The sequence below is a fragment of the Giraffa tippelskirchi genome, chromosome 2 (assembly GCF_054371585.1).
Source record: "Giraffa tippelskirchi isolate mGirTip1 chromosome 2, T2T-mGirTip1v1.2.pri, whole genome shotgun sequence".
Classification (NCBI taxonomy): Eukaryota; Metazoa; Chordata; class Mammalia; order Artiodactyla; family Giraffidae; genus Giraffa; species Giraffa tippelskirchi.
The window spans coordinates 187,782,084-187,791,474 of NC_137276.1; positions in this window are offsets into that span (position 1 = coordinate 187,782,084).

The following is a 9,391-nucleotide window of genomic DNA, read 5'->3' on the forward strand; positions in this document are numbered from 1 at the left end:
CTTTGTGTATTTTTTAATATGTTGTCTTAAGGATAAGTTACTAAGAATTTTTTTAAAAAATATTCTGAATTCTAGACTCTTATCAAATGTGTGATTTCCTATCCTATGGATTGTCTTTTCACCATCTTGATAGTGTCTTTTGAAACACAAAGTTTCTAATTTTAATGAAGTCCAATTTATCTATTTTTTTTCTTGCAGTGCTTGTGCTTTTGGTGTTGTATCATGAAATCATTTTCTAATCTAAGGTCACAGAAATTAAACCTATTTTCATCCAAGAATTGTATAGCTTTACCTCTTAGGTCTTTGATTCATTTTGAGTTAATTTTTGTATATTGTGTAAGATAAGATGTCCAACTTCATTCTTTCACATGTGAGGACATACTTGTCACACTGGATGGGCTTTGGGCTTCCCTGTTAGCTCAGATGATAAAGAGTTCACCTGCAATGCAGGAGACCTGAGTTTGATGACTTGGTTGGAAAGATCTCCTGGAGAAAGAAATGGCTACTCTCTCCAGTATTCTTGTCTGGAAAATGCCGGGGACAGAGGAGGCTGGTGGGCTATAGTCCATAGGGTTGCAAAGAGTCGGACCTGACTGACTGACTAACAGGCTTTATGAGATTTGAAGAAGATAAAACATGTTTGTGAGTGGGGTCTTCCAGGGCATGAGCAGATAAGTCAAATAATAGTGTTCTGGGGAAGAGGCACCCCAAAGAGTGGCTGCTGGTTTTCACCATGATCATGGGTTACTGCTTTTTAAGCATACTGCAAAGCTAAGGGATGAGAATTGGGCAAATTAAAATGCCACAAAACTCACTGTATTTACTGAGATTTGGTCACTTGTTTTGAACAAATGCTCCCTGGATTGCTACAAGCCTTTGGTTCATTTCCAGATTTCTAAAAAAGTTGATTTTGGCAAATTTTACCAGTGTTCTCATTGCTTTTATGAAGGAGAGGCTTTTCAGATGTCCTTATTCTTCCATTTTCACTGATGTCACCCCTGCACTATTATTTCTTTATCACATTATCACTACTTTCTGATCCCTCAGTCATATTTACTATTTTACTGAGTCCCTGCCCCTCACCCCACTTGGAGATAGAAACCTGTGTCCTCCTTAGCCAGTCTTTTGATATTCTTGATATTCTCCCTGGGCCTAAAGCATGGCTTTTGTCCTGAAAATTCTGGATTAGATTCACTGTTTTCTAGATACAGTGTCTTGTTCTGTCTTGCTTTGAATTTTTTCTGGAAAACATTTGTAAGTGATTTCTTAAGAAAGTCATACATGAAAAGCAATATTTATTCATTCTTGCATTTGTGAAATGTCTTGTTCTTGTCTTCACTCTTGATTGATAGTTTGACTAGGTATTGAATTTTAGGTTTAAAACTTTTCCCCAAATATTTGAGAGCTTTGGTCCTTTGTGTTTCTGTCTGTTATCTATTGCCACAACAGTGATGCATAACAAAATACCTTAAATGTGAAAGAGGCTCTGTCGCGTCTAACTCTTTGCAACCCCATGAACTGTGCAGTCCGTGAAATTCTCCGGGCCAGAATACTGGAGTGGGTAGCCTTTCCCTTCTCCAGGGGATCTTCCCAACCCAAGGGTCAAACCCAGGTATCCCGCATCACAGGCAGATTCTTTACCAGCTGAGCCACCAGGGAAGCCCAAGAATACTGGAATGGGTAGCCTTTCCCTTCTCCAGGGGATCTTCCCAACCCAGGAATCAAACCAGGGTCTCCTGCATTGCAGGTGGTTTTTTTACCAGCTGAGCTACCAGGGAAGCCGCTTTAAATGTAGAAGCTCAAATAAATCCAACCATTTAAAAAAAATCTATTTATTTTTAATTGATTGATAATTGCTTTACAATACGGCAGAAATCAAACCAACCGTTTATTATTGCTCCCAATTTTATGAATTGTCTGGGCAGTTATTTTAGTGTCAATTGGGACACTTACAAGTCTGTGATCTCCTGAAAACAGCTATATGACTGCTGATTTTAAATGGAATCACATATTTGGGAATTGGCTAGTTGTAGGTTGGGCTAGGATGACTTCATCTGGAGTGACTGAGCTGCTTTCCATATCACTCTTTTATTTTCCTTCCAAGTTATCCTAATATGTTCTCATGATAGTGGCAGGGATCCAAGAGAAAGACCGAACATATGCAAACTCCTTTCACATCTCTTTTGCTAAAACTCACAGGTCAATGTAAGCCATTTGGTTAAGCTAAGAGTTAGATGAGAGAAGACTACAAATTTATGAGGCAAAAAGTTTGTTACAGTGAGATTATTATTTTGAGCCAGTAATGCACTTAATTTATGACAGCATTCTAGCTTCCAATGTGGCTGATAAGAAGTTTGGTGTCAGTATTATTCTTGTTCTTTTGTTTTTGTTTAGCATTTACTCTATCCTTGACCTAAAATTTCAGAACAGTGCATCAACGCATATTTAAAAAATATTATTAAGAAATAATTTTAATGTATACTTGGTGGGTCCTTTCAATCATAAGATTTACCTCTAACTCTGAAATTATCCCCTTTGATAACTTTTTCTCTCACTGTTTTTTTTGTTTGTTTGTTTTGGTTTTTTTTGTTTTTTCTTTATAAATTTATTTATTTTAGTTGGGGGCTAATTACTTTACAATATTGTAATAGTTTTTGCCATACATTGACATGAATCAGCCATGGGTTTACATGTGTTCCCCTTCCTGGACCCCCCACCCACCTCCCTCCCCATCCCATCCCTCTGGGTCATCCCATTGCCCCGGCCCTGAGCCCTTGTCTCATGCATCGAACATGGAATGGTGTTCTGTTTCACATATGATAATATACATGTTTCAATGCTATTCTCCCAGAACGTCCCACCCTCACCTTCTCCCTCAGAGTCCATAAAATTGTTCTATGCATCTGTGTCTCTTATTCTGTCTCGCATATAGGGTTATCGTTACCATCTTTCAAATTCCATATATATGCATTAGTATACTGTATTGGTGTTTTTCTTTCTGGCTTACTTCACTCTGTATAATGGGCTCCAGTTTCATCCATCTCAGTAGAACCGATTCAAATGTATTTTTTTTAATGGCTAAGTAATATTCCATTGTGTATATGTACCACAGCTTCCTTATCCATTCGTCTGACAATGGACATCTAGGTTGCTTCCATGTCCTGGCTATTGTAAACAGTGCTGTGATGAACATTGGGGTACACGCGTCTCTTTCAATTCTGGTTTCCTCGGTGTATATGCCCAGCAGTGGGATTGCTGGGTCATATGGCAGTTCTATTGCCAGTTTTTTAAGGAATCTCCACACTGTTCTCCATAGTGGCTGTACTAGTTTGCATTCCCACCAACAGTGTAAGAGGCTTTCCTTTTCTCCACACCCTCTCCAGCATTTATTGCTTGTAGACTTTTGGATAGCAGCCATTCTGGCTGGTGTGAAATGATACCTCATTGTGGTTTTGATTTGCATTTTTCTAATAATGAGTGATGTTGAACATCTTTTCATGTGTTTGTTAGCCATCTGTATGTCTTCTTTGGAGAAATGTCTGTTTAGTTCTTTGGCCCATTTTTTGATTGGGTCGTTTATTTTTCTGGAATTCAGCTGCAGAAGTTGCTTGTATATTTTTGAGATTAATTGTTTGTCTGTTGCTTCATTTGCTATTATTTTCTCCCATTCTGAAGGCTGTCTTTTCACCTTGCTTATAGTTTCTTTTGTTGTGCAAAAGCTTTTAATTTTAATTAGGTCCCACTTGTTTATTTTTGCTTTTATTTCCAATATTCTGGGAGGTGGGTCATGGAGGATCCTGCTGTGATTTATGTCGGAGAGTGTTTTGCCTATGTTTTCCTCTAGGAGTTTTATAGTTTCTGGTCTTACGTTTAGATCTTTAATCCATTTTGAGTTTATTTTTGTGTACGGTGTTAGGAAGTGTTCTAGTTTCATTCTTTTACAAGTGGTTGACCAGTTTTCCCAGCACCACTTGTTAAAGAGATTGTCTTTTCTCCATTGTATATTCTTGCCTCCTTTGTCGAAGATAAGGTGTCCATATGTGCGTGGGTTTATCTCTGGGCTTTCTGTTTTGTTCCATTGATCTATATTTCTATCTTTGTGCCAGTACCATACTGTCTTGATGACTGTGGCTTTGTAGTAGAGCCTGAAGTCAGGCAGGTTGATTCCTCCAGTTCCATTCTTCTTCCTCAAGATTGCTTTGGCTATTCGAGGTTTCTTATATTTCCATACAAATTGTGAGATGATTTGTTCTAGTTCTGTGAAAAATACCATTGGTAGCTTGATAGGGATTGCATTGAATCCATAGATTGCTTTGGGTAGTATACTCATTTTCACTATATTAATTCTTCCAATCCATGAACACGGTATATTTCTCCATCTGTTTGTGTCCTCTTTGATTTCTTTCATCAGTGTTTTATAGTTTTCTATATATAAGTCTTTTGTTTCTTTAGGTAGATATATTCCTAAGTATTTTATTCTTTTTGTTGCAATGGTGAATGGTATTGTTTCCTTAATTTCTCTTTCTGTTTTCTCATTATTGGAGTATAGGAATGCAAGGGATTTCTGTGTGTTAATTTTATATCCTGCAACTTTACTATATTCATTGATCAACTCTAGTAATTTTCTAGTAGAGTCTTTAGGGTTTTCTATGTAGAGGATCATGTCATCTGCAAACAGTGACTCTCACTGTTTTCTTTTCAATCCTTGAAGTTCCTGTTAATTGAATTTCCTGGATTGGTTCTGTGTGTCTCTTGACTTTGATATAGTCCGTGTTTTGGTCTTCTTGTTCTGGGAGATTACTAAAATTTTGTTTTCCAGTCGTTATACCAAATATTTATCCTGGCTATTAAAAAATTCCTTAAAGTTCTTTCTTATTTTCTTCCCTTTTCATTACTTTCTGTTTTAGTGTTATGGATATAATTTCTAACTCTGAGTAAATTATAAATTTTTTTTGTCTTAAATGCTTTTTTCTTCTATACCTTGAATTGTTTCCACTAAGATCTCGAAATTGTTAGTTTTTGTTTTTTCCCTTTTGGGGGGTAGGGAGTCTTTCTCTTTTATAATGTTGGTTCTCTTCATATATATACCTGATAGTCCTTGGTTTTCCATTTAAGTTCATGATTAAAGTATAGTATAACTTGCATGGGCCTCCTTTTTTATTTTATATATAGCTTTATTTTTTAGTTAAATATCTTTTCTGAACGGACATTCTTACTGAGTCTATGTGGAGTGAGTAATTTTCGATACCTGTCTTGCTTTAATATCAGCGATAGAGTAAGGATAGTGCTGGAGGATGAAATGATGTGCTTGTCCTCAGTCATTTCTGAATCTTTTGTGACCCCATGGACTGTAACCTGCCAGGCTTCTCTGTCCATGGGATTTCCCAGCAAGGATACTGGAGTGGGTTTCCATTTCCATCTCCAGGAGGTCTTTCTGACCCAGGGATCAAACTGGTGTCTGTTGTGTCTCCTGCATTAGCAGGCAGATTCTTTACCACTGTGCCACCTGGGGAGCATTTATAACCATAGTCTCCCTATGGAGGATGGAATAACCCCTACTCAAGTGCACAGGAAACTTTATCTTTTCTGCCGCACACTGTTTTGTATATTTAAGTCTTCCTGTCTCTTAGATCTCTAACTAGGTTAAAGGGTAGCAACTCTATTATATACATAAGTTTACCTCCCCAAATTCTACTTTGCATGAAACAATTGTGTAATTAAATTGATTAATTAACTTGTTCCCAGAAGACTTTAATACTTAAGCAAGTTTCCTTTTCTTGCTGGAAAATGTTAACTGATCTGATTTGGTTTAAGAATAAAAAAATCTCACTTCTAGTTTTACTCTAAACTGTTTTTCTTACTAGAATCCCTTAATTGGTTTAGGTAGTTCCCATTCCAGTAACTAAATTTATTTTGCAACTTCAGATTTTCCTAGGATTTCCCATAGAGTCAGAGATATCTGTTTAATAATCTGGGAAAATTTTTGAAGTAGAAGTGCATGAACATCTACTGAAATTCTCATTCACAGTGCTTAGAAATTAAACTTTATCAATTACAAAATTGTTTCAAGGTGGCGCTAGTGGTAAAGAACCCACCTGCCAAAGCAGGAAACATAGACACTGTGGGTTTGATCCCTGGGTTGGAAGGGCATGGCAGCTCACTCCAGTATTCTTCTCTGGAGAATCCCATGGAAAGAGGATTACAGTCCATAGGGTTGCACAGAGTCAGACACGACTGAGGCGACTTAGCACACATCCCTGAAAATCTTCAAAATCAGTGTTTTCTAAGTTTTTATTGTTTCTCTTTGTTTGTAAAGTTTATTTTGGAGAATTTCCATAATAAAAATGTAGGGACTATTATCATTAACTCATATATCCATCATCCTGAATTATCAGCAGTTCCCAATTTCATTTCATCTACTCCCTGCTACTTTTTTTCTCCTGGAGTCATTTTAAAGCAAATTTTCGTCATCATTTAATTTCACCTGTATTTTTTCCTTCATAATTACTATGCCATTTTCGAACCAAAGAAAATTTAAATTTCTTCAGTTCAGTCACTCAGTCATGTCCGACTCTTTGCGACCCCATGAACCGCAGCACGCCAGGCCTCCCTGGCCATCACCAACTCCCGGAGTCCACCGAAATCCATATCCATCGAGTCGATGATCCCATCCAACCATCTCATCCTCTGTCGTCCCCTTCTCCTCCTGCCCTCAATCTTTCCCAGCATCAGGGACTTTTCAAATGAGTCAGCTCCTCGCATCAGGTGGCCAAAGTATTGGAGTTTCAGCTTCAACATCAGTCCTTCCAATGAACACCCAGGACTGATCTCCTTTAGGATGGACTGGTTGGATCTCCTTGCAGTCCAAGGGACTCTCAAGAGTCTTCTCCAACACCACAGTTCAAAAGCATCAATTCTTCGGCTCTCAGCCTTCTTTATAGTCCAACTCTCACATCCATACATGACCACTGGAAAAACTATAGCCTTGACTAGATGGACCTTTGTTGGCAAACTGATGTCTCTGCTTTTTAATATGTTGTTTAGGTTGGTCATAACTTTCTTTCCAAGGAGTAAGCGTCTTTTAATTTCATGGCTGCAGTCACCATCTGCAGTGGTTTTGGAGCCCAGAAAAATAAGTCAGCCACTGTTTCCACTGTTTCCCCATCTATCTGCCGTGAAGTGATGGGACCAGATACCATGATCTTAGTTTTCTGAATGTTGAGCTTTAAGCCAACTTTTTCACTCTCCTCTTTCATTTTCATCAGGAGGCTCTTTAGTTCTTCTTCGCTTTCTGCCATAAGGGTGATGTCATCTGCGTATCTGAGGTTATTGATCATCTAATACTACATAGTTGAATTTTCCTTATATCTCAAATATATATATATATTTTAGAATGAAGATTAAAACAGGACACATTCACTACATTTGTTTATTATATGTAAGTTCCTATCTGGGGCTTTTCCTGGTGGCTCAGATTGTAGAGTCTGCCTGCAATGCAGGAGACCTGGGTTTAATCCCAGGGTCAGGAAGATCCCCTGGGGAAGTGAATGGCTACCCACTCCAGTATTCTTGCCTGGAGAATTCCACAGACAGAGGAGCCTGACAGGCTACAGTCTATGGGTTCTCAAAGAGTTGGACATGATTGAGTGACTAATACTTTCCTGTCAGAGTTCTTTCTCCTTATTTTTTTTTCTTATCAGTGTTATATTAAGGCATTGGTTCTCAGTTTGTGTGAGAGCCTCAGGACTCTTTTACACGCTTAAAAATTATGGGGGACTCCAAAGAGCCTTAATTTATGTGAATTATTTATTAATTTAATTTGTTTTTAATTTATTGAGCTAATATTTAGCAATTAAAACACAAAACAAATTTAAAACATTTATCAATTAAGTATTTTAAATGAATTCTTTTCATTGAAAATAATAATAGTAAACCCATTGCATGTTAATATAAATAAAATAGTTTTATGAAAACATTTTCCAAAACAAAACAGATTTAATGAGAACTATAGCACTGTTTTATATTTCTGCTAATCTCTAATGTTTGGCTTACCAGAGGGCTGCTAGATTCCATATATGCTTCTGCATTCAAACTACTGCATTATGTTGTTTTGATTGAAGAAATATATATGACTATATATATGAAGAGGTATGTGTATATATGTATGAAGAAAATCTAGCTTTCATATGAAGTCCTGTAGCTTTTGAAGAACTCCACAGAACTCTTGTCAAACAAGAAAAGTGCGAAAAGCAAATACTATCTTAGTGTTATTTTAAAAATAATTTTAACGTGACAGATCACAGAAGCAGGTCTCAGGGACATTGGGTGGGCTTCCACTACTTACACTGAGACACTATGGCTCCCCCATAACATAGAAATAATTGTCTTACTCTAGGCCATCTAATAGCTCCAGGACTAAGGTGTTTGGGAAGAAGAGCAGGATAGAAGAGAGATCTTGAAACTTGTATGTGTATCATATGAGAGAGTAAGTAAAAGTATTGACCTTGGGAACAATGGTTCTCACTGTAAGAAAAAGAGGCAGATATAGAATTGGGAAGGTGAGTCAGAATCTTGTGTTTTAATGAATTTGAATTGGAAATATAAGTATGAACTAATCAATATGAATCTGTAACGTTTAAAAATATAGTTCTTGATTCATCCATCTCATTAGAGCTGACTGAAATGTGTTCGTTTTTTATAGCTGAGTAATATTCCACTGTATATATGTACCACAATTTCTGTATCCATTCATCTGTTGATGGACATCTAAGTTGCGTCCTTGTCCAAGCTATTGTAAAAATTGCTGCAATGAACTTGGGGTACAGGTGTCTCAACCCAGTGGTCTGTGACAACCTAGAGGGGTGGCATGAGGAGGGAGAAGGGAAGGGGGTTCAGGAGAGAGAGGACATACGTATACCTATGGCTGATTCATGTTGATGTATGGTAGAAACCAACAGAATATATTAAGACAATTATCCTCCAATAAAAAAATTATAAAAATATAGTTTCTAATTCTATTCAGTAGAAGGCTACAGAAGAAATAGCACCATAGTAACAGTGAGTTTACTTGGTGCCCAGATCTTGTCTACTGAATTCCTGCTTTGGAGAAATGTCTGATTACAGTCCTGGGAAAGGAGGCACAGGTGAGCCTTGAATACTTTGTGATACCAGCAGGCTGAGGTGTGTACAGTGACAGGTCAGAGCCCCAAAGGATAGGGACGCTGCCTGGATGGTCTTCCGCTGGACTTATACTGTCTGTTTTACTATTACTTAGTTATTTTACATTTGTACATGTATATTACATGTGTATCAAGTCCTTGCATATATGACTCTTTACACAACTATAAAAGTGAAACATTTTCAAATAAGCAAGTAATATAAAATCAAATAT